At 49.8% G+C, this 14278-nt stretch overlaps 2 long non-coding RNA genes across 2 annotated transcripts in view; one reads left to right on the plus strand and one right to left on the minus strand.

The window, feature by feature from the left end:
* LOC309613789 overlaps nt 1–8881 on the plus strand; it is a 60767-nt gene extending 51886 nt beyond the window's left edge. The window contains exon 2 of the long non-coding RNA XR_014235878.1: nt 8723–8881. This is a non-coding gene — a long non-coding RNA (uncharacterized lncRNA). The remainder of the gene's footprint in view (nt 1–8722) is intronic.
* LOC309613788 overlaps nt 1–14278 on the minus strand; it is a 176581-nt gene that overhangs the window by 10371 nt on the left and 151932 nt on the right. The window lies entirely within an intron of this gene.

The following is a 14278-nucleotide window of genomic DNA, read 5'->3' on the forward strand; positions in this document are numbered from 1 at the left end:
TTCAGTTTCATTCACTCGACAAAAATTTACTGAGCACCGACACCATTCTAGATATTAATAATGACCAAAACACCCAAAACTTCCGGCTTTCCTGGAAATGACACCCTAGTGCCACAACAGATTAATATAACATGTCGTGTGTTAGAAGGTGGTAAGTGTCTTGGAGAAAAATTAAGGAGAGGAGGAATCCTGTTATGGAGAGGGTTATCAGTGGCATCACAATTTAAAGGTCAGTATTGTCATTATCCCCGTTTTGCAGATGAGGAAATGGGGCACAGAGAGGCTATGTGACATGCCCAAGGTCACACAGCTGTTAAGTGTCAGAGATAGGATTTGAACCCAAGCCCTGTGGCTCCAGAGTCCTGGTTCCTGAGAAGATGAGGATGCCAAGTCCTCTGTCTTTAGCACAGGCACCCCCATAGCCTGGGAAAGGAAGGGACGTGAGGAGGGAATGGCAGCCAAGGTGGGAAGGATGAGAGCTAGCTCTGGCATTGGGCCAGTTCCCAAGCTTCCAGCTTTGGAAGGCATCTCTCCTCCCTGGGCCTCAGTTTCCACTTCTGCAAAATGGGAAGCTGCAATTCCTGCCTGGAGTGGGGGCACCCTGGGGTGCCCCCCAGCAGCTTTCGTGATTGCCCTGCAGTCTCTTCTCTACCAGAGGCATCTCCATAAAAGACCTTGTCGCTCCCCAGTGCAAACACGCCATGGCTCCATCTCACTCAGAACGATGTTCCAACTCCACGCCCCGCCCCCACAGGTGGCCCTGCTGTCTTCTCCCGTTGCTCCCTCTGCTGCAGCCTCCCTGACCTCCAACTGCTTCTGCCCATCCCCCGGCTCGGTCCTGCATCCGGCTGTTCGCCTGCATCCCCTCTGCCTGGAACCCCTTTCCTCACATAGGGGCAGCAAGTGGAACTTGGCCCTCACCCTAAAGCCAGCGCTCTGCTGTCCCCTTGGTGTCAAGATGCTCCACAGACAGACCCAGAGGGAGACGGAGACACTGACACATACAGATGAGGGCAGCCTCACTCGACACACTGGAGCACAAGCCAGGTACACGGAGCCGGAGACACGTTCTGGAGGCAGATTCACAAACAGCTGCAGATACGCCCAGGAAGGCACGCTTGGACAGACACAGCAGACGCAGAAAGCCATAAGCCTGCTCGAACACACCGCCACGGTGTGCAAGGCGTGCGTGGGCACACTCAGCGACGGTGTCAGTCAGACACCCGTGCCTCTCTGTACACACACATGCGCACACACGCACACACACACACACACACACGCTCCAGCATCACACACACAGGCGCATGCACACACTTCCCTCAGGCGCCCGGAACGGCCCTGAGCCAAGCGTCCTGGGATGGGGACCGCCCGCAGCCAGCCATGGCGGGAAGGTGTCCTGGAGAACAATGCGCCCCCTCTTCTACCACCCGCGCAGTCAAAAGGAGCCATTGTTAGGCCGGTGTGCACCACAGGGCACTCTCAACAGTCTCTCCTGGCGGCTGTGCCTGCGTGTGGGAGCGGAAGGCTGGCTGCTCCCCAGGCCCACCTGCTCCCGTCCGCCCACCCGGGACCCCACCTCCTCTAGAGCCTCCTGCCTGGTCCTGCAGACCTTGAGGGGCCTAACCCCCTGGCCTACCTCCCCTTTGGGGCTGATTAACTCTCCTGAAGAGGAAGTCAGGGTTACAAGGGGCAGGGCTTGGTGGTCAAAATGTGGAATGTAGATCAAACACACATGCTGTGTGACCCTGGGCGAGTCACTTCACCTCTCTGAGCTTCAGTTACCTCATCCATAAAATGGGATAATGCCACCCGCTGCCTCACAGGGTTGGGAGGATAGTAAACTGAGTCAGAACATACAAAATGCCAAGGCAGTGGTTGCAGCCTGAGATCCGGGAGGCCTGGGCTCCAGTGCCAGGCCTTGGGCAATTGATGTCCCCCTCCGAACCTCAGGCTTTTCACCACGGAAGTGGGAATTATCATTGTCCCTCCCTTCAAGCTGGTGTCCACTCCAGCTCCGGGTGGGTCGGCACACAGTAGGCACCCAATCAATGCTGGCTGCGATCCATTATCTTACATGGACGGGGGCTTGTTTACTCATTGATCCCGTCCTTTCATTCATTTGACCAATATTTTCTGTGTACCTACTATGTGCCATGACTGGTGCTGAGCACCTCAGCCTGAAGTTGCTCTGTCCCACTTGGCCATGGCGGGCCCCTGAGGGATGTTTGTCGACTGACTGAGTGAAAGAAGGCAATTCACTGACCATCGTGCCCTCCAGGCACCCCAAGGACACCAACTCAGAGTGGTCAGGTGGCCTAGGTCAGCCTCTTAGGGGCTTGTGACATCCAGCCAGGGTCCCTCGTCTGGAAAATGGGAACAGGACCACTGATCCCAGCTCCATAAGCAAGGCTGTGGTGACAAGCAGCGCGGAAAGAGGGAAGGTGCTGCTCCACAAGCAACTACGATTTGGGGCCACCCCGCCAGGTGCACCCCAATGTTTTCAGGACCTGCTCCTTCTCATCCTGAGGTCTCTGGTCAAATGGAACCTCTCCCAGGCAGCCGTACCCACCTCCTGATCTCCACTGCCACGCTCTGGTTAGTTTCACCAGAAAACTCTCAGCACCGCCTGACTTCAGATGATGCATTTATTGGCTCATCTGGTTTACTATCTCCCACGAAACCAGGGTTTCTCAGTCTTGGCACGCCGGACATTTGGGGCCAGATCATTCTTTGCCGTGAAGCGCTCTCCTGTGCACGCCAGGCCTGGTTCAGCAGCACCCCTGGCCTCTACCCACTGGATGCCAGTAGCATCCCCTCCCTCCACCCACGTTTGTTACGACACCACAAATCCCTCAAACGCTGCCAAGTGTCCGTGGGGGACAAAACAGTACCCAGCTGAGAACTGCTGTCTGAGATAATGAGTTCAAGGAGGGCAGGGATTTTTATCTGTTTGGTTTCCTGCTGTTTGCCCCAGTGTATACAGTAAACATTCAATACATACTTACTGAGTGAATCTTGAACAGATATAATCGCATGGACATGTGCTCTTCTCTTTCCCAGAATGCTTTTCCACCCCTTTGTCTGATGAATTCCTACTCATACTTCAAAGCCCTGGTAGGCAATGTGTTTGAGAAAAGTGGGCTGAGCAGGGACTGGAGTGAAGAAGAGAACACCTACTACTATGTGCTGCCCTAAAAGGGGCCCCATGACCCACTCTGGCCTTCCTATGCCCTGCAGGAAAGTGGGCCCAGCAAAGCCAGAGAGTCTCATTTTTCAAGAGAAGCCAGAGAAATGGATTTTATGTGAAATCTCCTGGTATTTCTAATGTTGGTAACTGAGTCACATTTTAAAAAATTACATCAAGGGCCAAACCAAACATATTCCTGGGCTGGATGTGGCCTGTGGGTGGCAGCAAGGTCTGCGCTGAGGGGTTTAGTGGTCACCTTTAGGGTCCCCTTTGGGTACGATAACGTGTTAGAAGACAGTTCTTCCTCGTGTCTCACTTGCATTCCCTTTGCTGTAGCAGTGTGGGAGGGGATCCTCATACAGCTGAGGCAGCTCTGATAGGCAGAGGCGAAATCCCCAGCACTAGACAGGATCCACAGGCAATTGCTCCGCCCACCCTAGACAGGCTGTAGGCCCAGCTCAACCCAGAGCCTGGGGTGGAGGTGCAGGTGGACGGTCACATGCCGGGGACTGTGACAGGCCAGTCTGTGGCTCTTAAATTTCCACACGCCAGGCCTAGTGTTGAGGCTGTTCACCCCCAGATTCCTTGGCCTCCCTAAGAAATAAAAACAGGGAAATGAAGGCGGGGCTGGGTCTCATGGAGGCCTTGGCTTGTAGTCTCTTGGGCAGGCTTGGAGGGAGCCAGAGGCAGACTTCTCCGGAAAGTCCCTCTGCTTTGGGAACTGGCTAGGTGCCGGGGAGAGAGGACTCCCGGGGTCTCCTAGTCTCTGAGGCTCCAGCCGCATCCAGCAGCTCCTCCATCATCTGCCCTTCCTGGGACAGAACTTTCCAGAAACAGAAAATTGGAAAAGCCCCTCTCTGCAAACCCTGGGCCCCCTTGATGGGAACTACGGGACTGCAGGGCAAGGGCGTGAACCCCAGTCCCAGGGTCCCATGTCCCTTGAAGCCACAGCCAGCTTCCCCTCTGCTCACAGCCCTTTCAAGGGTCTAAACAGCCCTGCCAGCCATTTCCCTCAGCCAGACCATAAAGCAGCCAGGCCTGGGTCATATCAGACACTGTCACCACCATCCAAGAGGCTGAAAGTCCCATGGACCAGACTTCAGAGCCTCACCCTGCTGAGTGAGCTTGGGCTCCCCAGCCTTGGTTCTGCATCTATAAAAGGCATCCTTTTGTTACAGGAAGTCAAGCATGTGGCACATGGTTGGTGCTGGGAAGGAAGAAAAGGAAGTAACGTTTAGTGAACAAGGACTCTGCTGGTCTGAACAATCTACACGTACCACTCTGCACCCTTGCCACATAACCCTGCACGTGTGCAGTCAACAAACATTTGGTGAGCAACTGCTACGAGCCAGGCTCTGAGGATTTAATAGAGAATAACATAGAACTGAACTCTGCCCCCTTGGAGCTTATAGTCTGGAGGATGGGGAGTAATAAACTCCCAAAATCATGTCAAGTAGTGGGGAAAAATTAATGCAGGTTAAAGGAATAAAGAGTAATGGGCAGCAACTTAAAAGAAGAGGTCAGAGCTGCCTCCTGGGGCATTTCAACAGAGACCCGAATAGGGTGAAGGAGGGTATCTGGAGGAAGGATGCTGCAGGCAGAGGAAACAGTAAGTGCAAAGGCCCTGAGGCAGGGGTGTATTTAGCATGTTGGTAGAACAACAAGTTGCCCAGTGTGGTTGGAGGGGAGGGAACGAGAGAGGATAGGCAGAGATGAGGTTGAGAGGGGGAGCAGAGGGAAGATTCTGTAGGGCCTGGTGGGTCACGGGAGGACTTTGGTTTTTCCGCCAAGTGAGGTGGGAGCCATGTGAGGATTCTGAGCAGAGGAGGGTCATGACCTGACTTCCTGTTATTATCCCCATGTCGGAGATGAGGAAACTGAGGCTCAGAGAGGTGAAATCACTGGCCCAAGATCACACGGCCAGCGAATGGTCCAGGTGGAATTTGAACCCACATCCGTGTGACTCCCAGAGTCTTTCCATTTCCGACTGCCCCTGGCTCTGGTGCGAGTCAGGAGGCCAGACCAGGCGGGGAGAGAAGGCACTTCTTAGAGCTGCTCTATACAGCCTCCTGCCTCTGCCTGACACCACATCTCCTCCTCACTCAAGCCGTCTTCCTCGCCCCAGCCATCCTCCAACTACCCGGCCCTGGGTGAGCTCCTAACATGTAAGACCATCCCCTCCCCGGTGCAGACTGGCTTTTCAGTGATGGACAAAAGGGGCCAAGCAAAGGACCCCAGCACTCATGGAGGGGTGACCAGCAAGGACCTGGAGCTTCTGGGGCCACATGTGCAGAGTGGCCAGGGCAAGTCCCTGGCCTCCAAAGTCATGCTTGCTTCAAGGACAATCGCTTTCTTTTTCTTGTAAAAAGAAGAGAAATTGTCAGCGCTTCAGTTTCACTCTGAGCTTGTCGATGTCTTTCCAGTAACTGAAGGGCAAGGGGCTGGGCCACTGCCCGGAGGCGGCCTATGGATGCCTTTGGGGGCTGTGGTTGATGCCACCTGGCCCCCCTTGCATCACCCCTCTCTCCACACCCCTCCCGCCTCCTCCAGTAATTGTGGTATTTGGTTTCCTTTCAACAACAAATGTAAAACTCTGTTGGAGGTAATGCAGAAGGGAATCTGTGTGCATCTCTGAACTGGGGTTGAATGGAGGTATTCTTAGGCGCCTGCTTGCAAGGGTGGTGAACTTCTGGTGCTAAAAGCAGAACTGCTTTTCAGTAAATGTTGTTACTCAAAAGGAAGTTGTCACCGCCACTGCCACCTCGAGCCTCTTCCAACTGCCACGTTGTCTGCCAGGCCCGAGGCAGGAGGAGGGGGTCTCTGCAAGGCTCCCCACGACCCCACCAAGCCCCCAGGAGAACCTCTGGCCATCTCAGCTGACCCTGGCCAGCCAAAGCTGACATTCAAATGCCCATAGACAGCCTTGGCATCATATCTCAAGGTACCAACTCTTAGCTTACTCAGCATTTACATCTCCAACTTGAGTGGTCTCGGCCGTGCTGAGCTAGAGCTGAGGGTGGGGTCGGGGGCACAAGGAAGAGCTGTCAGTTGACTGTTTTTTCAAGAATTGTTGTCCATCTTGGCAAGTCATCCCTCTTAATCTTTGTTTCCTCTTCTCTAAAATGGGGAGGGGATGATGATACCCCAAGGTAAAGAGCTAAGCATAGTAATTGGCCATAGTGGATGCTGAATAAACGGTAAGGTTATTATTAATAGTCAAAATGACACTGAATTTAAATCAGACTAGGGCTCAGCTCTACCATCTACTAGTTGCATGACCCCATTGGACAAGTCCATTCACCTCTCTGAGCCTCAGCTTTCTCCTGTATAAAGTAGAAATAATAATACCTATGGTGCAAGATTGTTGGGAGAATTTGATGAGCTGGAGCATGCAAGTCATGATGCACACAGTAGTTATGCAGTAAGCATTACTTTCATTCTCTCTCTTTGCTGCCTCAGAGAGGCTAGCCCCTGGGCTGTTGTTCCCCTGGAGCAGCCCAGCCCACAAGAACCAGCTGTGTCCTTCCTTCATTGAGAAAGGTCCTTGAAAGTGTGCACCAGAGTCCAGAGGGCAGACGAGAACTAACCAGACCAACCTTAGTGCAGCTGTTCAGTACACACCCCTGTGAGAAAGGAGTCAAAACAAACCTCAGGATGGCGGGTCACCATCCCAACCTAGAGAGCTAGCAGAGGATGCCCTGAGGTCCACTCCCCCACCTGCCACAGCCCTGATAAGTGACAAATAATTTACAGAGCAGCACCTGCACCGGAGCCCTGTGCTCTATGTGATTCACGAATCATCTCTTGGAGTCCCTGCACCAACCCCCGAGGTAGGGCCTCTCCTTACTCAGCCACTTGCAGGGGTGGAAACCGAGGCTCAAGTAGGTGAGAGGTCTGGTCGACTGAGATTTGAACCCAGCCTGTGCTATTGCAAACCACACACTTAACCACCACACTACATCCGCTGTTCGAGATTCTGGTAGTGCCTCCATGTTACCAAAGGTACAATTATATTCAGAAGTGTCTGGGTAGAAAAAAAAATTGTATTGGTATTCTTTGTCAAATTTCTTATATTGAGATTAGTGTAGATTCAGGGGCAGTTGTAAGAAATAAAGAGAGATTCCCATGTACCCTCTCCTCAGTTTCCCCCAATGATAACATCTTTAAAACTATACCACAAACAACATGCTAGCAGTGATACAGCCAAGACGCAGAACATTTCCATCACCACAAGGATCCATCAGGTTGTTCTTTCATAGCCCCATCCATCTCCCACCCCAACTCTGTCCTTTCCCCGGGCAACCACTAATCTATTCCCCATTTCTATAACTGTGTGAGTTCAAGAATATTATATAAATGGAATCATGTGGTATGTAACCCTTTGGGACTGACTTTTTTTACTCAGCATAACTCCCTAAAGGTTCATCAAAACTGTTGCATGTATCAATATTTTGTTCCTTTTTATGCTGAGTAGAATTCCAAGGTATGGATGCACCAGTTTCTTTAACTATTCGCTATTGAAGGGCATCTGGGTTGCTTCCATGCTTTGCCTATTATGAATCAAACTGCTATGAACACGTGTATACGTGTTTTTGTGTGAATCTAAGTTTTCATTTCTATGTCCAGGAGCACAATTGCTGGGTCATATGGTAGTTTTTAAGAAATTGCCTAACTGTTTTCCAGAATACTGTACCATTTTACATTCCCACCAGGAATGCATGAGTGATCCAGTTTCTCCAATCTTTGCCAGCATTTAGTGTTCTCATCATTTTTCATTTTAGTCATTTGGATGGTGTGTAGTAATACCTCATTGTGGTCTTAATTTGCATTTCCCTAATGGCTAATGACGTTAAACATCTTTTCATGTGTTTATTTGCGTCTGTGTATCCTCTTCTATAAAATGTCTGTTCTTGTCTTTTGTCATTCTCTAATTGGATTTCTTTTTCATTGCTGCATTTTGAGAGTTCTTGATACATTCTGGATACTAGTCCTTTGTCAGATATATGGTTTTCAAATATTTTCTCCCAATCTGTAGTTTGTCTTTTCATCCTCTTAACAGGGCCTTTCACAGAGCAAAAAATTTTAATTTCGATGAGGTACAATTTATCAATTTTTTCCTTTTTTGAATCGTGATTTTGGTATTCAGGTCTAACAGTTCTTTGCCTAGCCCTAGATCCTGAAGATTGATTTTCTCCTACTTTAAAAAAATAATAACTGTTTTATAGTTTCATGTTTTACGTTTAAGTCCATGATCCGTTTAATTTTTGTTATAAGGTGTGAGGTTTGGATCAAGGTCAAGGATCTTTCCTTTTTTTTCTTTTTTGCCTATGGATGTCCAGTTGCTCCAGCACTATTTATTAGAAAGGTTATCCTGGGAATTCTCTAGCAGTCCAGTGGTTGGGTCTCCACGTGTTCACTGCCAAGTGCCCGGGTTCAATCCCTGGTCAGGGGAACTAAGATCTTGCAAGCTGCGTGGCATGGCCAAAAAATGTTACCCTTCCATTGAATTGCTTTTGCACTTTTGTCAAAAATCAGCTGGACAGGACTTCGCTGGTGGCACAGTGGTTAAGAATCCACCTGCCAATGCAGGGGACACGGGTTCGATCCCTGGTCCAGGAAGATCCCACATGCCGCGGAGCAACTAAGCCCGTGCACCACAACTACTGAAGCCCGCGCACCTAGAGCCCGTGCCACCGCGATGAGAAGCACGCACTCTGCAACGAAGAGTAGCCCCTGCTCGCCGCAACTAGAGAAAGCCCGTGTGCAGCAGCGAAAACCCAACACAGCCAAAAAATAAATAAATAATTTTTTAAAAAATCAGCTGGACATATTTGTATGGGTCTATTTCTGAGTCCTCTCTTTTATTCTATTGATTGTAGTCTATCCCTCTGCCAATACTACACTCTCTTAATTACTGTAGTTGTATAGGAAACTTTAATATTGGGTAGAATGATTCCTCCCACTTTGTAGAAAATTGTATATCATATTTTAATTCCTTGATAAATGGGTGGCAAAGCTCTGTTCCTCAATTTACTGGGAACTATATTTCCCAGCTGCCTTTGCATCTGGGTAGAACCATGTGATTAGTTCTGGCCAATGGAATGTGAAGGAAAATATATATGTATGTTACTCCGGGCTGATGGGTACCTTCTCCACCATTTCCTCTGCCTGGCTGGATGTTGATCCCCAGGGTGACTTTGAACATGTCAGAAGCCCCAGCAGTCGGGATACCTAAGTGACTATGTGAATCAGAGCTCCTCCTCCCTGTGGCCATCCCAGCGAAAAAAAACATGTACATTTATAAATGAAATACTATAATGCTGTTAAATTTTAAAAGTTCAAATAAAAAATACAACTTACAAAATTCCCATCCATGTACAATCTACAACCATTTCACACACCCCTGGCATAGTCACAGTTTGGGAAATATATATCCTAACCCTGTGTTAGAAGTTAGTCCACATTCCTTCTACAACTAGAAAAACAGAGGCCCAGAGAGGGAAGGGATTTGCCCAAGGTCCCAGAGCAAACCCAGGGCTGAGCCCAAGTAATTCCACTAGTTATGTATAACTGATTTCCATGAACCTTTGATTCCTTCTTTTAAAGGACGGACGAGTCTGAGCATGTGTCATCCGAGACTCCAAGTGGACGATTATAAAAACAAATCATAATTAATAACTCCTTATGAAGCCCGTCAGAGAGCTTCTAGGGTAGGGTGGTGCCTCTGAGGGCTGATTTTGGGGAGAAGTAATTTTAAGACTTTCCGCCTTTCATCGGGGAGGGGGAGGGGGAAACAATTCAAAATAAGCCTAATAAACATGGCCCACGCAGCTCTGACCCATGGAATGAAGCTCTCGCCTCCAGAAGCCACTCAGCCTTTACGATGTGGGATTTGCCTGTGTGCTGAGGTTAAAGAAGAAAAAAACAAAAAGACCACGAGGGACTTATGGGGGAAAAACAACATCAACAACAATAATTTCTTGCGGAACCGAGTGGATCAATTCCTTGCAGTTGCTGAACAAGTGGGTCAAAAGGCATCAGAAAGAGCAACTTTGGAGGAGGCAGGAGGGGAGCGGGCAAGGGCTCTGGTGTCAGGCTTGCAGATCCCGGTACAAGCCTGGTCTGCCGCTGAACAGCTGTGAGTCCTCAGCCATTGACTTTAACCACTCTGTGCCTCAGTTTCCCCATCTACGAAATGGGGATTATAAAAGTACCTACCACCTACGGCTATTTGAGACTAAAGCGAGGCAATGCATTCGAAGTTCCTAGCACAGTGCCTCTCACACAATAGGCCCTCAACTCATGCATGCCCTCATTCCATCATTACTGGGTAAATGACCCTTTTGGGACATAGAGCTGAGATAATCACACTCCTGTGTTCCATGGTTCTCCACCGGGGCTTCACATTTTTAAAATATTGGTTCCTAGAACCCACCCCAGAGATCCTGCTGAGGTGGTTTGGGGGGTACGGTGGACACCAGGTTACCAGGTGATTCTAGTGGGCAGGTTTAAGAACCTGCACCTCTGGGACAGCACAGTCTCATTGTGGATCTGAGTAAATACACATCATACAGTGATAAACCATCGGTCTGCTTTTTTCCCTTTTTTTACTCCGTGATATGTTTGTTTTCCAGCTCTAACCATATGGCTGCATATATATCTAGTTCATTGCTTCTAATGTCTAATTTCGGCATCCTCCCCATTTCTCGTGTCCCCTCTTCCAGCACAGACTTCAGGTTGCACCCCGCCCCCTCCACCTTCACGTCTGACATTGTGATGAACTCTCTCCATGAATACCCCCGAAGTGGGGGGAATTTCTCTGAGGCTTCCTATTATCGTTAAAGTTTAACCCAGTAGCTCCAATGACTGAATCTGAATCTCTGGGGTGGGGCCTCAGCCCCCGAAGTTTTCTAAATGCTCTCCAGGTAATTCTGAGGAGGAATAATAAGGATTGAGACCCACTGGCTTAACCAACCTCTCTATAATCAAGATACCAGGAAACTTCAGGGGAAAGAAGAAATGTCAGTGAGCTAAAAATGTAATTTCAATCCCTTTGCCAGTACATTTACTGAGGGCCCAATAACAGCCAGGTCCTGGGGATGCAGATATGGTGACAAGCGTTAGCTTCAGAGCGGCCAGGAGAGTGGAACTCAGGACTTCGTGACACCAAGCAGCATGTTCTACATCCCAAGATGAAGCCCCTGCCTCAAGTTGTTCACTCCCTGGTGAGGCAGGCAGAGGTATAAAAGGGTAATCACAATCCACTGTGATAAATGCAAATGTTAAAAGTGCACGCAAGGAATGGTGTGAAGTGATTGGCTGATTTAAGAGGGTCAGGGAAGTCTTCCCTGGGGGAATGAAGGATGGGTTTTAAAGGATGAATAGGAGTCTGCTGGGAAAAGATCAGGAACCAATAAACATTTGTCCCAAATGCTGTTGGTGCACACTCACATCCCCTAGATGCTCGCTCCTGCTCATTGCAAATACCTACGTTTACTCTCTCTACTTGAGAGCTTTGGTTTGGCTGTGGGCATGTGCATAGCCAGAAGTTCCAGAAAGTTGATGCCCCTGGAATTAGCCCTCAGCTGACCACTGATGGGGAGTTGGAAAATACATGGCTGATTTCCTCTCTCCTGGGTTGGAATAACTCTGGGGTCCATGTTCTACACTGGCTCCCTGGGTGAGTTTGAGATCCAGTTACCCACAATGGTGACTGGCTTGATAACCACGTGTTTTATTTGCTTCCTTCCCTGTCTCACTCATCCACCCTGCTATGAGCACTTCCTGGTATCTCTTCCCAAATATACTCCTTGCACTTGAATCCTGTCTCAGGGTCTGTTTCTGGAAAAACTCAGACCAAGACAACATCCTCAATGGAGGAGACAGCATGGGCAAAGGCAGAGGCAGGAAACCACGTGGTACGTGCAGACAGTTCCCAACAGCTCGATGCACAGGGTGGAATTTGGAGAAGAGGTTGAAGGTAGAGAGCAGCCATGTGGGCCTCAACTGCCACATCAAGGTCTCGGACCTCTTCCCAAGTTCTCTGCTCAGGCTGTGGGACCTGGGCTCCAGAGAAGGCAGGGAAATGAGCTGATTATTCAGATTCCTCAAGGATGTTCTGGTGAGGTTGTCAGGCTTGAGGGTGCCAGATTCTCCAATCACTGCTTCCATGATCCACTGGCCTTGGAGTTCATTTGAATAACATCCAATTCTCACCTGGCCAAAGGCAGGAGGAGACTGGTCAAAGGCCACTGTCTTTGATTGGCAGAGACAGTCCAGCTGGGTAATGACTGCCCATCCAGTCTGGCTTTCAACTGGGCGTGCTAACTAGTCTCTCTGGGCCTCAGTTTCCTCCTCTGTGCAATGGGGATTATGATGGCACCACCCTCACGAGACCACTGTAGCACTAAGTGAGGTTCCCTTCTCTTGCCCCTCCGCCCTGTGGGGACAACTCTAGGGGACAAGAAGAAACACTGTCCCAAGCTGTCTATAGAGAGCCCAGAGCTAACTTCATCTTGTAACTCCCCCCCCAACCTCTAAAAATCAACCTCTCCAGAAGACTCTGAGGTTCATCCACGTAGGAATCATCTCTGTGCTTTGGCCACCATGACCCCCATCACACCCCCATTATGCCCAGCTCCAGTATGGACCATAGGAGCCCATGGGCCCAGCTTGACAGGTTAAGCCTCAAAATTAAGTGGCGGCAAAGTTATGTTACTAACTTGCCAACAAATTCCCACCCTGGGCTGTAGAGGGGCCAGGCAGGGGAGGGAGAACAAAGGCCTTTGTTTGCCCAGCCTCAGAGGAGAATGAGAAACAGCAACTCCTGCCTGATCCTGCGGAAGCCCCCAGAGCTGCCTGCTCAGGCCTGGAGCCAAAGGAGGCAAGTCAGAAGAGCTAAGTGTGAGACCCAGAGCCCAGGGTTGAGCAGTGATGTTGGGAGAATTGTCCACCCATCCACCCATCCATTCTTCCATCCACCACCCACCTATCTATCTATCCATCCATCCATCCATCCATCTATCACCCACCCATCCACCCACCAATCCATACATCCATCATCCATCGATCTACCTGCCCATCCATTCCACAAGCACATACTGAGCATTATGGGAGCCCAGGCCCTGGGTTAGGCACTGGGGAAACAGCTGTGAATAAAGTCCCTGTCCTCAAGGGGCTGATCTTCTAGGCAGGGAGATGGACAATAAACAATAATATAAGTATTTAATATAATGACAGAGGGTAAAAAATACTTGGCAGAAAAATAAATCAAAATAGGAAGAGTGAGTGCAGAACTACTGTCAATGCAGTGGTCAAGGAAGGCAAAAAAGAAGTGACAGACCAGATCTGGTAGGAGAACAGCAAGTGCAAAGGCCCTGAGGCAGGATTGAGATTGGCATATTGGAGCAACAGCCTAGAGGCCAGTCAAGCCATCACTAAAAGAGGGAAGGAAGGTGGAAGGGAAGAAGGGGGTAAAGCTGAAAGGGCCCTGGGAGCAGGGAGACCCAGCTCCAGCTCTGGCTCTGTATAGTCAGGGGATGGTTCCTTTTTCTCTCCAAACCTTGGAATTTCCATCTATATAATGAAAGCCTAGATGGGATTGTCCTTTCCCATCTGGGGCTTTGTCATTTAAAAAAAGATGGCCTTGCTCTTGCCTTGAGAGCTAGAGGAGCAGAATCTAGACTGTAAGGGTGAAGAACGCAGGCCCTGGAGTCAGGGTATTTAATCTCTCTGAGCCTCAGTGTTCCCAGCCATAAAATGGGAATAATAATACCCCCCCCCCCCCGCCAGGGCTTTTACCAGGAGTTGCTGGGATGGTTCAGGGAAAGCATCTATTTGGGGCACCTTCCCTCGCCCCTGTTATATTATAATTAGGTAAGACAGTGATGGTAGATTTTGCTGACCCTCCAGCTCAGAGGCAAAGAGTATGAAGCCCTCAGATGACTCTCTGCAGTGCTGCTGGCCTTGGCTGGCAGGGCGAGGCTGACACAAGCCTGGGGGCTGTGTCTCCAGTGCTCCGTTCTAATCACAGAGGGCTTGCTGGAGAGGAGTGTGGATAAAGCCCTTCAAGCAGCTCAGAGGCCTCCACCC

This window comes from Balaenoptera borealis, assembly GCF_965194805.1.
Source record: "Balaenoptera borealis genome assembly, chromosome: 16".
NCBI classification, from domain to species: Eukaryota; Metazoa; Chordata; class Mammalia; order Artiodactyla; family Balaenopteridae; genus Balaenoptera; species Balaenoptera borealis.